Consider the following 15,103-nt stretch of genomic DNA (forward strand, 5'->3'; position numbering starts at 1 on the left):
CTCATCCAGTTCCACCCCAGGGACACCTCCCACTGTGCCAGGTGCTCCAAGCCCCAGTGTCCAGCCTGGCCCTGGGCACTGCCAGGGCTCCAGGGGTGGAGGTGAAGGGGGCAGTGCTGCTGCCTTCCCTGCAGTGTCCTTGGAGGGAGAAGGTTTGGGCAGGAACACAACAATCACACACTCCAGCACAGCACAGCCAGCAGCCAGGGGGGACACGGGGGCATCTTCTGCATGGAGTTCCTGTGAGGGTTTATTGGGCTCTGGAGCTGAAGGGGGCCAGGGACAGAAGACAACAGCAGTAAAGGGTCCAGGGTATAAATATGCTAAAGAGGGGGTGGAGCAAAGCATCAGGGAAAATCAACTGAGGGCACAGGGGTGGTCTCGGGATCCCTGCTGGTCACAGTGACTCTGAGATCCATACAAGTCTCTTTTCCCAGCCCAGCAGTGAAATAAGGGGTCAGGATTCTTCTGCTCTTGTTCTCAAGGTTGTTTATTATTTCTTACCTATAACATTCTTTCCCTGGCCTGCTGAGGTCTGTTCAGCAGGTCAGACAGAGGCACACTGACTGCCCTCAGAGGCAGTGTTATCTTTTTATACTAAAAACTACATGTACATTATTTACAATAACTTCCCAATGCCTATCACCTATGTTAGACAGTGAGCTCCTACCTTTAACCAATCCAAATGTGCCAACATCACCCAGAACATGGAGGCTGGGAAGAAGGAGGAAGAAGGAGAAAGAAGGACAAAACACACCCAAATTCCTCCATCTTGCCTTCTGAACTCCCATTCTAAAAACCCCAAAAATCTACTTTGCACCTGTGACAAACTGACTATTATTCTACTTAAACTTCTTGACTTGTAATTCTTCATATAAAGGTGGTCATTTGCTCCATGGGTCAAAATCAAGGGCACAGGTGTGTCCTGGGCTCTGTGCCAAGGTCTGGGAGCCCCCTGGCAGGGGCTGGAGCCATCCAGGACAGCCAGAGGGATGTCCTGGCTTCTGACAGGGTGGTACAAAGGGCAGGAGCCAATGGGGAGTGCCAGGGTGGACAGGCAGAGTGGGGAATATTCTAGAACAAGACCATACAGGGGTAGGGTAGGGATGACCACAGGGAACACAGACCTGGGGTAAAACAGCCTAGTGCTGCAGAGCACCCTGGGGGAAGCCTTGTGTCTGTCTCTCCCTGACCTCTGGTGTCGAGGTCTCTGCTGCTCAGAGTGACCCCCAGAAAAGTTCCAAAGTCTCTTTTCCCAGCCTGGTGCTTGAAGAAGGAGCCAGAGCTCTTCATGTCTCAGTCTCAAGGTTGTTTATTGTTTCTTATCTATAAAAAATTTTCTCCTGCCCTGCCGAGGTCCGTCCAGCAGGACAGTTCCAGGCACTCTGCCTGCCCCCAGGGCAGGGTTATGTCTTTATACTAAAAACTACCTGTACAATACTTACAATTACTTTCCAGTACCTATCATCTATGTTAGACAGTGAGCTTCTACTCTAAACCAATCCCAAAGTGCCACCATCACAGCAGAAGATGGAGGCCAAGAAGAAGAAGGAGAAAGGCTGGACACACCCAGATCCCTCCATCTTGCCTCCTGAACCCCCATACCAAAAACCCTAAAATCTACTTTTCCACCCCGTGATAACTTCACTATTATTCTACCTAAACTGTTGTGGCTTTCTGATCTTTATATCAGGCTGGTCATTTGCTCCAGGGGTCATAATCAAACCCACAGGTGTTTTGGGCTCTGTGCCAGGGCTTCTGAGCCCCCTGGCAGGGGTCTTGGCCATCCTGGACAGCCAGAGGGATGTTCTGGGTTCCCACACTCTGGGGGATGCTGGAGCCTCTGGTGCATCCCTCCAGGGCATTGCCACTGCCCCTTTCCCAAAGGGCTCACGGGCCTCCACACAGGGGCAGCCACAGCTGCTCTGGGAATTCCATCCAGCCCCTCCCCACCCTCCCAGGGAGCAATTCCTGATTCCCAAGATCCCATCCAGCCCTGCCCTCCTTCTTTTAGGGGTCTTTTCCTGCAGACAGTTTGAAGGAGGTGAGCCCTGCTCCTCTGGGGCGCCTGGGAGCCCTCCTGGATCTGTGTGCTCAAACAAGGGAAGGTCCCAGCAGATGGAGGGGGGATGCTGCACGTCAGGAGGGAAGAAAAGCAGAGCAGGATGATTGTCTGAACATGCTGAATTAATCAAATCAATAGTTTGAAGCACTTAATACCTAAAGTGGTTGGAGTGTTGATTATAAAAGGCTGTGTAAACATAATGTAGAAATACCCAGTAATTGGCAGCTCGTTGGAGGAAAATGGATCTGCTGTCTGTGGATAGAGTGCCTGTGTGTGCATAATCATAATTTATCTCTTTACTGAGTGCTCAGGTATTAATCAACTGTTACAATAACATTCTGAGTCAGTGCTGAGTGCAGCTCCAAGCCCCACCTGCCTGGATGGAGGCAAATCCTCCTCAGCAGCTGGCAGAGGGCTGCTCTGGCATTGAGCACCAGCTGGGCTTTGTAAGGCTCAGAATTTGCCACAGGCTGTCAAATCTGCGCGTTTTGTGCTTCTCACCAGGTCGTGGTGGCATCAAAGTGTCTGTGAGCTGCTGGGGCTGGGCTCTGGAGGGAGCTGGAGCTGGACAAGGCTGGGAAAGGCAGCGCAGGAAAATCCTGTGCCTGAGGGCTGGCGGAGCTGGGATTTGAGCCTGTGTGATCCAGAGCCCTCCTGCTGCCTGCTTCCAGCCTGATCCTGACATATTCCATGTTGCAGGACATGAATATTACAGAGGATGTCTGGCAGTGCACAGCCAGGGTGAATTAGAGCCATCAATTATTTATTTGTGCTGGGGACAGGGCAGACTTGGAGCTTCCTCCCCTGTCTCTCCTGCTCTCAGCCCCTCTCAACTCAGCAGAAGTATGATCAAGCCAAGGCTTTAAGTTTAGTCATTAATTTCAAGAGGTATTTTTAAAGATATGAGTGAAAGCTAAACAGCCCCTTATGTTCCATGGCTTTGAGAGAGCTTGGAACTCTCCTTGATCCCTGGGCTTTACCAAGTGCTGGAAGTTTAAACTCACACCAGGACTCTGCTTCCATGCAGCTCCTTATTCCAACAGAACCGGTTTTTAACAGCATCTCACCAGGTGAGGTTTCCAGATCCTCCCCCACCCCTGAGGCACTCCTGGTGCTCAGAACCCGGGCACTTGACCAGGCCAGTGCCACTCCAGCCTTTTGTACTCCCCTCCTTTGGCTGTCTGAAAGGTGTTTGGGTGTTTAAAATGTTTATTAAGAGAGTACTAAAGCAGGGAGATGGAATGTTTCAGCAGCAGACTCGGTGCTCTGTCTGCTGCCTGATAAATCAGTGCCCTTATCAACCCCTGCTGCACCACAATGGACTTGGCAGGGCTCAGCAGGAGATGAAAGCCCTTTATTACCCTCATCCCCAGCCTCCTGCACGCTCACACTCAAGGACAATTCCCCACGCCTTATCGGGATGGAGACAGCATTGATTTAGCTTACATTAACCTTTCAGGACCTATCAGATTATGCTGGATACATTTCACTTGATAAGAATTGAGCAGGAGTTCAGTCCCTGCACTCCCCTGAGCCCCGTGGTGTGAATTAATCACCATCAGGGAGCTGCTTCCCAGCTTTGGGTGCCAAAGTGCTTTTAATCACAATTTTAGTTCTAAAATTACTGACCCATCTGCCCAGCCACCTCACTCGTTCTAAATCAGTCCTTCCCAGGAACATTTCACTTTCCAACCAGAAGTCTTTGTGCTCTGCTGTTTCAGGGCTGACTCCTGAGGACATCACTCCCAGCTCATCCTGCTCCTAATGTCCTGAACCACCTCAGGCTATTTTGTGCCTCACCTGGCTGCCATTTTAGCCAGGTTAATGTTTGGCTTTGTTTGGAGCACGGGAAGAAGTTTGTGAGCTGAAGCTTTGATTTCTTCACATAAAACCCGCTCTGGGTGTGATGGGCAAGGAGAGCCTGCAGGACTTTAAACCCTCTGGTCTTGTGTAGGATAAAGGAGCTCAAAGAGGAGCTCTGCACCTTTCCAGTGCTGCTGAGATCACTCCCAAGCTCGGTGTGTGGCATGACAGAGTCTGAGCGTGCTGTGACACACAGGGAACACAAACGAGCAGCAATGGCCCCAGAACTATAGCAAAATCCTGAATCCTGCAGGCAGGAGGGCACTGCCCTGGCCTGGGGGGACAATGGCTCAGTTCAGCCCCAGATCAGGTTCCTGCACAGCCTGAGATCCCCCTGAACCCTCCCCGATTGCTCTGGGTGACCCCAGCCAGGCTCTGCTGCCCCAGGCTCAGCAGGACAAGGTGGCACTGTAAGGTGAGGGGTCACTGTCCTGCTGAGGGGACAAAGCCCTGGCACAGAGCTGCCCTTTGGGCCCAGTACTTCTTAAAACAAGTCCTTGAGGGAGGTTTTGGTCCCCTCCTTGACTTCATCAGCGCTGTCAGGAGAGATCTGGGCACAGGGAGACAGTCAAACCCTGGGAGTGGCCTCGAGTGCTACCGAGTGCCAGGCACAGGACACGGTGTCCAGGGGCAGCTGCCATCCCCTGGCAGTGCCAGCGCCGTCCCTGCTGTCCCCTGGGAGCTCATCCCGCCTGCCAGGCCAGCTCTGCACCCAGCTCTGCCCTTGGCAGGTGATGGATGCCCGCTCTGCTCCTTCCCCACGTTAGCGAGGCCGTAAATGGAGAGAAAACAGAGGAGGCAGCCCCATAAAAACACCAAACAGCAGAGATCAGGGGACAGAGCCATCCGTCACCGTCTGCAGGTGGCATTAAACCCAGCAGGGTTTGTTCTCCTGGAGATGGGAACGGCAGCAGTAAATGGCACTGAACTAATCTGGGCTCCAGATAAAATATTTACAGTGACGGCAGAAAATAAAAACAATGGGAGTGGGCAGAGAGGGCAGAGCAACACCAACGTGCCTGGAAAATGAGATAAATTATTTCTTTTCTGAAATAATCTTGATAACTTTTGATAGGCGTTTCCTTTTAGTGTAAATCTGCTGTAATTCCGAGGGGTCCTGAGGATGGGAGGTCAGCCCCCCATGGTGGATAACACCTGGGACACCTGGGACGGCAGGAAGGGAGACAGCTGGCACCTGCCCAGGGGTCAAGAAGCTTTTCCTCCCCAGAATTTGGTTGCCTTCTCCATGATAAGCACCAGGAGCAGTCCTGGATGTGGAGCTGGGACCTGCAGGATGTTCAATTTAGGGAAGTTCTGAAATCCCAGCTGGGAATTTTGCACTGTTATGGGACCACTCAGGTGTTCTGCTCTGGAAAGCACTGCAGGAAATAACTCATAAAATAGCTAATAACTAATTAAAATTCACTAATTACTAATAAAAATAAAATAGCTAAAAATGAAAAAATAAACTAATAATTAAAAACTAATAACTAATAAAAATAGAAGAGCTAATAGCTGGTAAAATAGCTGCAAACAGCTATTATATTATTGATTGTCCTGGATTGCCAAGCAAATTGTATCTGTTTGCCATCTGCACGGCAGCTGTCTCCTGTCCATGGGCAGTTTTCCTTATCTCTTCCACACCCACTCCTCCTGCTGATAACAGCGATGGAATGTCCCTGCATGGCTGATAAGAACTACAGCATCCCATTGGCAGATGGGAGCCCAGAGGGAGGAGCCAAGCATTCCTACCCGGATAGAATCTGGAGATTCTGGAACACCAGCACGGCTTCTGCACTGGATTGCCCAGAGGAGCAGCAGCTGCCTCTTGCCCTGGATCTGCAGAGGCAGAGACTGCACCTTTCTCCAGGATCCCTGCTCCAGCAGAACCAGCCCTGGCACCGCAGGAGGGCTGAGCCACAATTCCAATGGTTCTGCTGCCAACAGCCTGACCCACAGGGTGTCAGGCTGGGCTCTGACTCTGGCACTGTTGCTTTAGTTCACTGCATTGTTCATTTTATTTTCTTCCCTAAAAAGAACTGTTATTCCTGCTCCCATTTTTTTTTTTGGCCTGAGAGCCCCTTAATTTAAAATTTATAGGAATTCAGAGGGAGGGGGTTTGCATTTTCCATTTCAGGGGAGGCTCCTGCCTTCTTTAGCAGACACCTGTCTGTTCAAACCAGGACAATTATCAGACATCTGGAACTGGTTCAGGAGCACATGGAGGGCAAACGAGCAGCAATGGCCCCAGAACTATAGCAAAATCCTGAATCCTGCAGGCAGGAGGGCACTGCCCTGGCCTGGGGGGACAATGGCTCAGTTCAGCCCCAGATCAGGTTCCTGCACAGCCTGAGATCCCCCTGAACCCTGCCCGATTGCTCTGGGTGACCCCAGCCAGGCTCTGCTGCCCCAGGCTCAGCAGGACAAGGTGGCACTGTAAGGTGAGGGGTCACTGTCCTGCTGAGGGGACAGAGCCCTGGGCCCTGGTCCAGGAGGGGCCATTGCAGGCTGCTGGGAGCAGATTCTGCTGTGTTACACAAATTAGGAATTGTTCTAAAGGCCCTGACAGCCCAGCCTGTCCCAGCTTACTACAGCCACCCTGACTGCTGAGACTCAACCTTTCCCCTCCCGCCTCAGAGACTCTGTGCAAGGACAAACCCAACCTCTGGATTGAAATTTTCCTCAAAGAGGAGATGAACAGGAATGTTCTAATCCCTGACTACGGGATTTATGAACTTGGCCAAGTTAACCTTTTGTTTTATGGCCTTTATGGCCATCCTATAAAACCCAGCCAGAGTCCAGCACCTGAGCTGAGCTGCCTGGGAGGGGTGGGCTCCTGAGGATGGAACCTTCATCCCTCTGGACAGATCTCAGGGGACACAGGGGTGAGAGCTCAGTCATGCCCAGAGCCAGTGTTGATGGTGACAAATTGATGGCACTCCCACTTGCTGCTCCTTGTGGTCCCTGAGGGCTCTGCAGGGTTGGGATTGTGCTCTGTGGACCCCACACGCACAGTTTAATGTGATTTTAGTGTCTGTTATCAGGGCACCAATTATTGGCCATGAAAAGAGTCACTGGGGACTTCGTGAGATGGTCAAAGAATCCAAATTTATTGTGAAGTGTGACCGTGTTCGCAGGGGTCTTAGGATGAGGGAAGAGACGAGGATCTGACTCCATGTTTCAGAAGGCTTGGTTTATTATTTTATGATATATATTATATTAAAACTATACTAAAAGAATAGAAGAAAGGATTTCATCAGAAGGCCAGCTAAGAATAGAATAGGAAAGAATGATAACAAAGGCTTGTGGCTCAGACAGAGAGTCCAAGCCAGCTGACTGTGATTGGTCATTAATTAGAAACAACCACATGAGCCCAATCCCAGATGCACCTGTTGCATTCCACAGCAGCAGATAACCATTGGTTACATTTTGTTCCTGAGGCCTCTCAGCTTCTCAGGAGGAAAAATCCTAAGGAAAGGATTTTTCATAAAATGTATCTGTGACAGTGAAGTACAACTGCTTATATACTTATTCTAGGAAGACTGGTAATGTTTCACTGCAATGATTGGGTGAATCATCACATAAATAAACTCACACATTTTAAACATCTCCTGCTTGCAGAGGTTGATTCAGTCCTCTTCCCTGTCCCAGTCTGATCCAATCTTCTTCCAAGCTTGATTTAATCCTCAAAGTTCTCTTTGCTCTTGCCAAGGCATTTTGTCAAATCTCTCATGCTAACCAGGTCCAAAGTCCATCATCTCTCTTGTGTACCCCGATATCCATAATGTGCTGTAAAGGTCTAAAGGCTGTGAAGGGGCACTCATGGGGGAAAGGAGGGGAGAGCATTTATAAATCCAGCACTTCAGCCAGACCTGGGGTGTTTCTGTCCTCACAGGTCGGAAGCTGAAGAGAGGCAGAGGAAGAAATGAAAGTATCTGTGTGCTCTGTGGGTGGGGTTTGAGCTGTGGGCCCTCTGAGAGGGCTCGGGGGGTCTGAGGGGGAGTCTGGTGTCAGTGGGGAGCCCATGAGTGCAGGAACTCATTTACCTGAGTAAATGCAGCTTCTGGAGCCCCTCGCCCTGCCCAGGCTGGCTCCAGGCCTGTGCCCTGTTCACAGCCTGCCCCAGGACAGGGCTGGGACCCAGCACAGCCAGGGCTGCTCCTGCTCTGGAAGCTGCTCCTCTTCCTCTGCAAAGCTCTCCTGCAACTCTGACACCAAACCCACAAAGCCTCAGCCAGAATAAACCAAATTCCGCTGCTCCTCAGCCAGAATAAACCAAATTCCGCTGCTCCTCGGCCAGGATAAACCAAATTCTGCTGCTCCTCGGCCAGAATAAACCAAATTCCGCTGCTCCTCAGCCAGAATAAACCAAATTCCGCTGCTCCTCAGCCAGAATAAACCAAATTCCGCTGCTCCTCGGCCAGGATAAACCAAATTCCGCTGCTCCTCGGCCAGGATAAACCAAATTCTACTGCTCCTCAGCCAGAATAAACAAAATTCTCCTGCTCCCTGCTGGCTCAGCTGTGTCCTCCCAATCCTGGGTGTGTCACAGGGGTTTGGGGGACCTGGAGCAGCCACAGCTTTGTCCCCATCCTCACGGGCAGCCAGGAATTGCCAGGGGACACCTGAATTCAATTGATTCCATCCCCACTGAAGGCAAAGTGTGGGTTTGTGTGAGCGGAGGGGCCCAGAGGGCTCTTTAATGTTCACACCCAGCCAGAGGCAGGGCCTGGCTTTGTCCCCTGCCCTGGCTTTGTCCCCTGCTTTCCAGGAGCTGCAGGCACCCTTTAGCCCCAGCTCCTGGGCAATCCCTGCAGAATGAAGGGGCCTGGGCAGGTTCCCCCCTGGCAGTGCAGAACCTGCAGCCAGGGCCCCATCAGAGCCTCTCCTGGGCCATTCCAGGCCTCTGTCCAGCAGGCCCCTGTGGCTGGCACCATCCACCAGCAGCTCTGGGCTGAGGTGGCCCAAGCAAAAAAAAAAGAAAGAAAATCCTGGCAGATGAGCTCAGTTTCTGAGTGCTTTGCCATCTCCCTGCTGCTGTTTTACACTGATGAGCTCGTTAGGAAAACGAGCTGTCACCTCCCCCTCACCCCAGCGATGGGAAGTACAAACAGGGCCTGGTTTTATTTCTCTGACAGCTCTGGGGCAGGAGGGGACTCAGAGGGGAGGATTTACGCAGAAATGAGGAGCATGGGGGTGTGGGTTATCTCCCAGCTTGGGAGCTGTTGGGGAAGATGAAACAGGAAAGCCTTATCAATATGATTGTCTGGAGAAAGATTCTGAGAATATGGAAACTCTGAGCAAGATTGAAATGAAAGCAAGCTCTGAGATCCCTCAGTTCCTGAACAACTGGAAAACAATGGCATGGCCAGCTGAAGGTGATCCCCTTTTGATCCAACAATCCCCTCTGCTTGCAGACAGGCCCAAGGCTCAGAGCAGACCCTGCCAGCTTGGCAGAAGGGGCCCAAAGAGGAGTTTGTAGGGTTTAAAATGTAACCCAGTGTGGTAATGATTGTTATAGTAAATATAGTGTGTGTGTATATATATGTAATATAAGTAAAATATAATATAATATAATTTATATTATATTACTATATATAAGTAGTATAAGTATATATATAAGTAACTACAGTTCTTATAGTATGTAATAGATATATACATATCTTACAGTATGTAAATGTTATATACATATCTTACAGTATGTAAATGCTGTAGGATTTGTATCTTGGACTAGATTGGTTAGTGAGAATTAGAATATTCAGCACAGAAGAAGATTTATGGTATTGTAATGGGAACTTTGCACTTTTCCCTCTTGCTTTTATTCTTCGCTCTCTCTCATCCTCTTTACCACACTCTTGCCTTCTTTCTCTTTACCATTTTCTTTATCTCTTTTTCCCTTTTGCTTTTGCTCTTTGCTCTCTCTCTCTCTCTTATGGGTCTCTTTTTCAGGCTCCTCTCAGTCCTGCTCTGAGCTGTGGCTGGCAGCTCCAAGCAGGGCCCTGCACCCAGGCCCTTTGCAATGAACCCCAAGTTCCCAGCCCTGGCAGCAGAGATCTCTGCTCTCTGTCCATCCCAACCATCCTTCCCCCCACGCTCCTACAGGGAGCACATCCCATAGTGCAGTGACAGAGAACATCCACGGCCTCAGCAGAGCTCCTGGAATGCTCCTGGAGTGCTTATCCAGAGCTGCAACAGCTCCAGAGCATCTCCTGTGCAAGCTCCTGGCTGCTGGGAGGTCACAGAGCAGCACCAAGTGCTGGGGAATCCTGCTGGGATCCCTAAAACCTGGGGCTGAGCCCCTGGGGATGATGTCTCTTAGCCAGAGCCATTGCTGGCAAAGGGAGAATAAACATTCCATGGGTTTTATTGGATTGTTAACTCTGGTTTCTGGGGGGAGAGCTGCATGATGGATGGACAGACTGGGGACATCATTGTTTGGCTTTTAAATACCACAGAGAGCTGACAATGCTCAGGATGAGCTTTCAGGGCAGGAACACTCAGAGAGGAGCTCTGGATGAGCTTTTCTCCAGGGAGAGGATGCTGCTGGCAGGGGTGGAGATGGATTGGTTTATCCCATGCCCTGCTGCTGGAATTGCAGGAAAAGGTGCTGAGACTGGAAAGGGAAAATGAGTTCCTGCAGTGGTGCCACCCAGCCCTCTGGTTTTAAACAGGTGGAAAGAGCAAAGTTCAGTTTCATGACCTGCTGCTCCCTTGCACTGCAGAGGGAGCTTTGGAATAAGGCAAAAAGGGGGTTTATTCCATCAACCAAATTCCAATTCCTCCAAGCTTTCATGGGAATTTCAGTGCACAAGGTCCCTTCCTCCCTCCCAGGGCACAGGGGGTGTAACTGGGGGTGATTTGGTGTCCTGGGGACTGAAATGTTTCTGAAGGAAAGGCTTTGCTGGATCCTGCCAGGTCAGCAGGGACCTGCTGGGCCTTGTGCTGCTCCCCCTGCCTGCCACGGGGGACCTCGGGGGCTCTGCACATCCCAGGGAGCTCTGCATGGCCCAGTCCGCCTGAGGGGTGTCTGCACCCTGGACTCGGGGCTGTGTCACCTTCCTCCCCTCCCTCCTCCTCCATCAGGAGCTGCCTCACTTTCCCAAGGGAATTGACTTTCCCTGGAGTCCCTGGGGGAAGTTTTCCATGTCTCTGCCAGGACTCTCCACACTCAGAGCCATTTCTGCTGCCCAGCACTCCCAGCCTGAGGTGGGAGTTATCCCCTTTATCTCCTCTATCTCTGCAAGCTCCTGAGCCAGCCTGGCCAGCTCTGCTGCCCCAGCTCCCACCCAGCAGTGCTGCAGTCAGGAATGGGGCTCTGGATTGGGATCCTTTCACCTGCCCCTGCTCTGCCTCCCTCCTGGCCATGGATATCTGTCCTTGGATGAGCAGAGCTCAGCCCTGGCTGCTGCCTGGGGACCTCAGTGCTGCACAAAACCTCTTGTGTTCAATCCTTGCCCATCCATCACCCCCTAATGAGGGTCCTGTGCTGGCTCCAGGGGTTTCTCCTGGTGTTCCTGGTGGCCTCAGGGCTGGAGCAGCCCCAGACTCCCCTGGACTGGGACCCTGCTCTTGCTGCCTCTTTTAATTTGGCCGTTTTTACCTGTGGAAATCAACAATCATGAAGGGAGGTTTTTTAAAAGCTGAAGAGCCCTTCTTTTTAAGCAATTACGAAGTGATTAATGTCAATGACAATGTCAGGGAAGGCAGGAGTGGCTCCGTTTCTCTGCCAGTCTGTCCTTGCCTTTCCCACTCTATTTTCATGCAGTGTTTGCTGTTGGTGCTGATCCTCTCAGGAGTACAGACAGAGTCTGCTCCCAGTTATTTAAAACCTGCTATAAAAAGCTCTTCCCATGGATCCTGAAGGTCTCTAGACCTGGCCTTGCACTGCAGAGGAGCAATAAAGCCAAGCTGAGGGGCTGAAGCCCCTCCTGAGGGTGTCAGAGCACTCTGAAAAGCAAAAGGCCACCCTTGCCCAGCTGCAGAGTTGGACAAGCGAGTCCTCAGCGCAGTGGCAGGGATTTGCAGAGACATAAAAATAGCTGGGAAGGAAGAGGAGGGAGCTGCCGGGCCAGAGCAGCTTCCTGAGCATTTCCAGCTCAATGGGGTTTGATTGCTCCACACCTGCCCGCTCCTCTGAGGCTGAGACAGGAAAAATAATCTCCCCTGATATGCAAATCCAGCAAATCTCAACGCAGCCGAGGAGAGCGAGAAATAAATCTGCAAATCCAAGGCACCAACTCCAAACCGTTCCTGGAGAGAGATTTGACTGATTTCCCCCTTTTCCCTGGCTCAGGAGTGAGGGAATGAAGGATTCTCATTCCTTTTACACCATCTTGGAAAAAATATGAGCAGAGAATTCTGTTCTGTTCTGGGGTAATCAGGGGATTCCCAAGAGACCTCCTCAAGCTCCAACCCCAAAGTTCCATCTCCAATCTCCTCAAGCTCCAACCCCAAAGCTCCATCTCCAATCTCCTCAAGCTCCAACCCCAAAGCTCCATCTCCAATCTCCTCAAGCTCCAACCCCAAAGCTCCATCTCCAATCTCCTCAAGCTCCAACCCCAAAGCTCCATCTCCAATCTCCTCAAGCTCCAACCCCAAAGCTCCATCTCCAATCTCCTCAAGTTGCAACCCCGAATGTTTTGGGATGAGTGCTCCCTCTTCCACCAGGAAAACTCTCCCGATGCAGAGATCTGGGAACAGCTCCCACAGAACCAGAGTTCCCTCAGATTGGGTTCAAATCTCACAAACCAGGGCTGCTCTGCTGTGAGCGCCACTCCCCAGCCCCCCTTTTTTAAGGAGTTCCATTTTTATGGATAAGTAGAATAAATAAAACATTGAGAAGGGAGAAACTTTACAGGAAAATACAGAACGGTTGGAAAGAAAGAACTGTGTCACAAAAATGTGTCTCCAGTTCCTAAAGGGAATCTGGTCTGATTTGTGTCCCCTACTTTAGGAAAAGCTCCTGCCTGTGGGAGAACCAGGTGTCAAAACAATGCTGGGACAGGGAACCCCAAATCTAAAATAATTAATTAACAGTGATTTGATTGTGCAGGACATTAATTGAGATTTAAAACACATCCATTGAGGTGTCCGGTAATTAACTCTGAATAACAGAGGCAATAAACCTTGAGTTAATCCAAAATCCTTGGGGGATTTTGAGCTTCCCCCCACCCCTGCATGATCCCAGATCAATTAACACCCCCAGAGGTGATCAATTAGCACCCTGGGTGATCATCTCAGGGGGTGTTCATTGATCATCTTGATTGATATATTGATAGGATCCCATATTGATTTGAGCTGGAGACCAAGGATTTAAGGGCCCAGAGGTTTCAGGCAGCCCAGGCCTTGCTGCTGGCTTTGGAAATGCCCAGTCTGTGTGGGCAGAGCTGTTCTGGTTGCTCCAGCCCAGGATGGACACTGAGCAGCCAGGCAAGGGCTGAGCTCCATGGGGCTCCATGGGGCTCTGGGGACACAGTGCCCACAGCAAGCCAGGGATGGAAGGGTTAAAACAGGGAGAGGGCTGGGAGAACAAGCAGGGTTTGGAATTGTTGCTGCTCAAAGACCAACCTGGCACCTGGGAGAGGTCAGAAAATGGATCTGTACCTCAGTGGGAAGAAATCCTGTGTTTGTGTGCTTTGGATTGGTTTGTGTCTGCTAAAGAGGAGCTTTCTCCTCGAGCTAAGGGTTGGTAACAGGTCCATGTCTATGGATAAACCCATGGAATTGTGGCCAGCCAGAGTCCTTCCAGAAGCAGGATCACAGCCCCAGCCCATCAGATGAGGATTTCACAGAATGGGCACAGCCCACAGCACCAAACTCCCACCTGCAGCCTCTCCCTGTGGAGGGATCTTTTGGATCAGAACTTCCCACAAGATAAAGGACACATCCCTGGTTTAGGGTTCCTTTCCAAAATCCTGTTTCCTTTCAGTATTTTTTATGTGTGCAGTGTTTCACCAGTTCTTCAGCAGCACCTGAACACAATTTCAGTTAATTAACCCCATGAAATATTCTGTGTTTTTAGAAAAGAGCCCAGGCATCATCACTTACCTGAAATCCAAGTGCTGCCTTGGAGTGCAGTGCTGAGAGTGGGGATATTTTATATTCCTTATTTCAATACAACTGATTGCTGGAAATACTCATTTCCATTAACAAATGTTGGAATTGTGTATTTAAGGAACACTCCATGTTCTCCATCCACACTGTGATCCTGGAGGATGGAGTCATAAAAATGGAAAGATTTTAGCTTTTTTCTCCTTCAAAGTAGGAGCACCTTGAAGAGTCTTAGAACTATTTTGGGCTGGGAAACCCATTTTTCTGATCAGCAATAAGTGCACCTGACTCTGCTGAAAGCAGTGGTCCTTAGCAGAGAGACAGGAGGGTTTATGTTCATTAACCAGACTTCAAACCCTCATCTCTCTGGCAGATAAATGATGTGGATATTTTTAATCCACTGCCTTGACTTAGCATTTTCTCCTTTCACAGCCTCTCCAAAAGATAACATCCAGATGAGCGGCTGATAATTAGCCCCAAAGGGCCACACGTACAATTTGATTTCAAAGGGGGACTTTCATGTTAGATATTGATTTAAAAAAAAAAAAAAGTGGCCTTTTCATCAAAAAGCAGCCTCAGAGTGCTCTGTGTGCCAGGAGTTTCCCTTCCCCAGCCCTGCCCACGTGGGGCCACCTGGTAAGCAGAAAAGCCTCAGGTTTATTTATTAAAACTCATTTATTGTCTCCAGACAGGCTAAGAAACAGAATTGATTTGTTTGAAGGCCAGGCCTGGGTGTGATAATCAAACTAGGCCTGCTCCCAGCCTGGTGCTCTCTGTGATGAAAGAGCTGAAGATTCCCAAATTCTGGAGATCAAAGGAGCAGCAGTGGGAGCAGGAGATGCAGGGAGCTGAGCATGGGAAGGAGTGAAGCCTCTCCAGGCAGGGCCAGAGCAGCTCCTGGAACCCGGGGTGATCATCTCAGGGGTGTTAATTGATCATCTCAGGGGTTGTTAATTGATCTGGATCGTGCAGGGGTGGGGGAAAGCTCCAAACCCCCCACCAGGTTCTTGGATTAACTCCAGGTTTATTGCCTCTGTTATTCGGAGTTAATCACACCGGCACCTCAATGGATGTGTTTTAAATCTCAATTAATGTCCTGCACAATCAATTCACCATTAATTAATC

This window comes from Molothrus aeneus, chromosome 23 (assembly GCF_037042795.1).
Source record: "Molothrus aeneus isolate 106 chromosome 23, BPBGC_Maene_1.0, whole genome shotgun sequence".
Taxonomy (NCBI): domain Eukaryota; kingdom Metazoa; phylum Chordata; class Aves; order Passeriformes; family Icteridae; genus Molothrus; species Molothrus aeneus.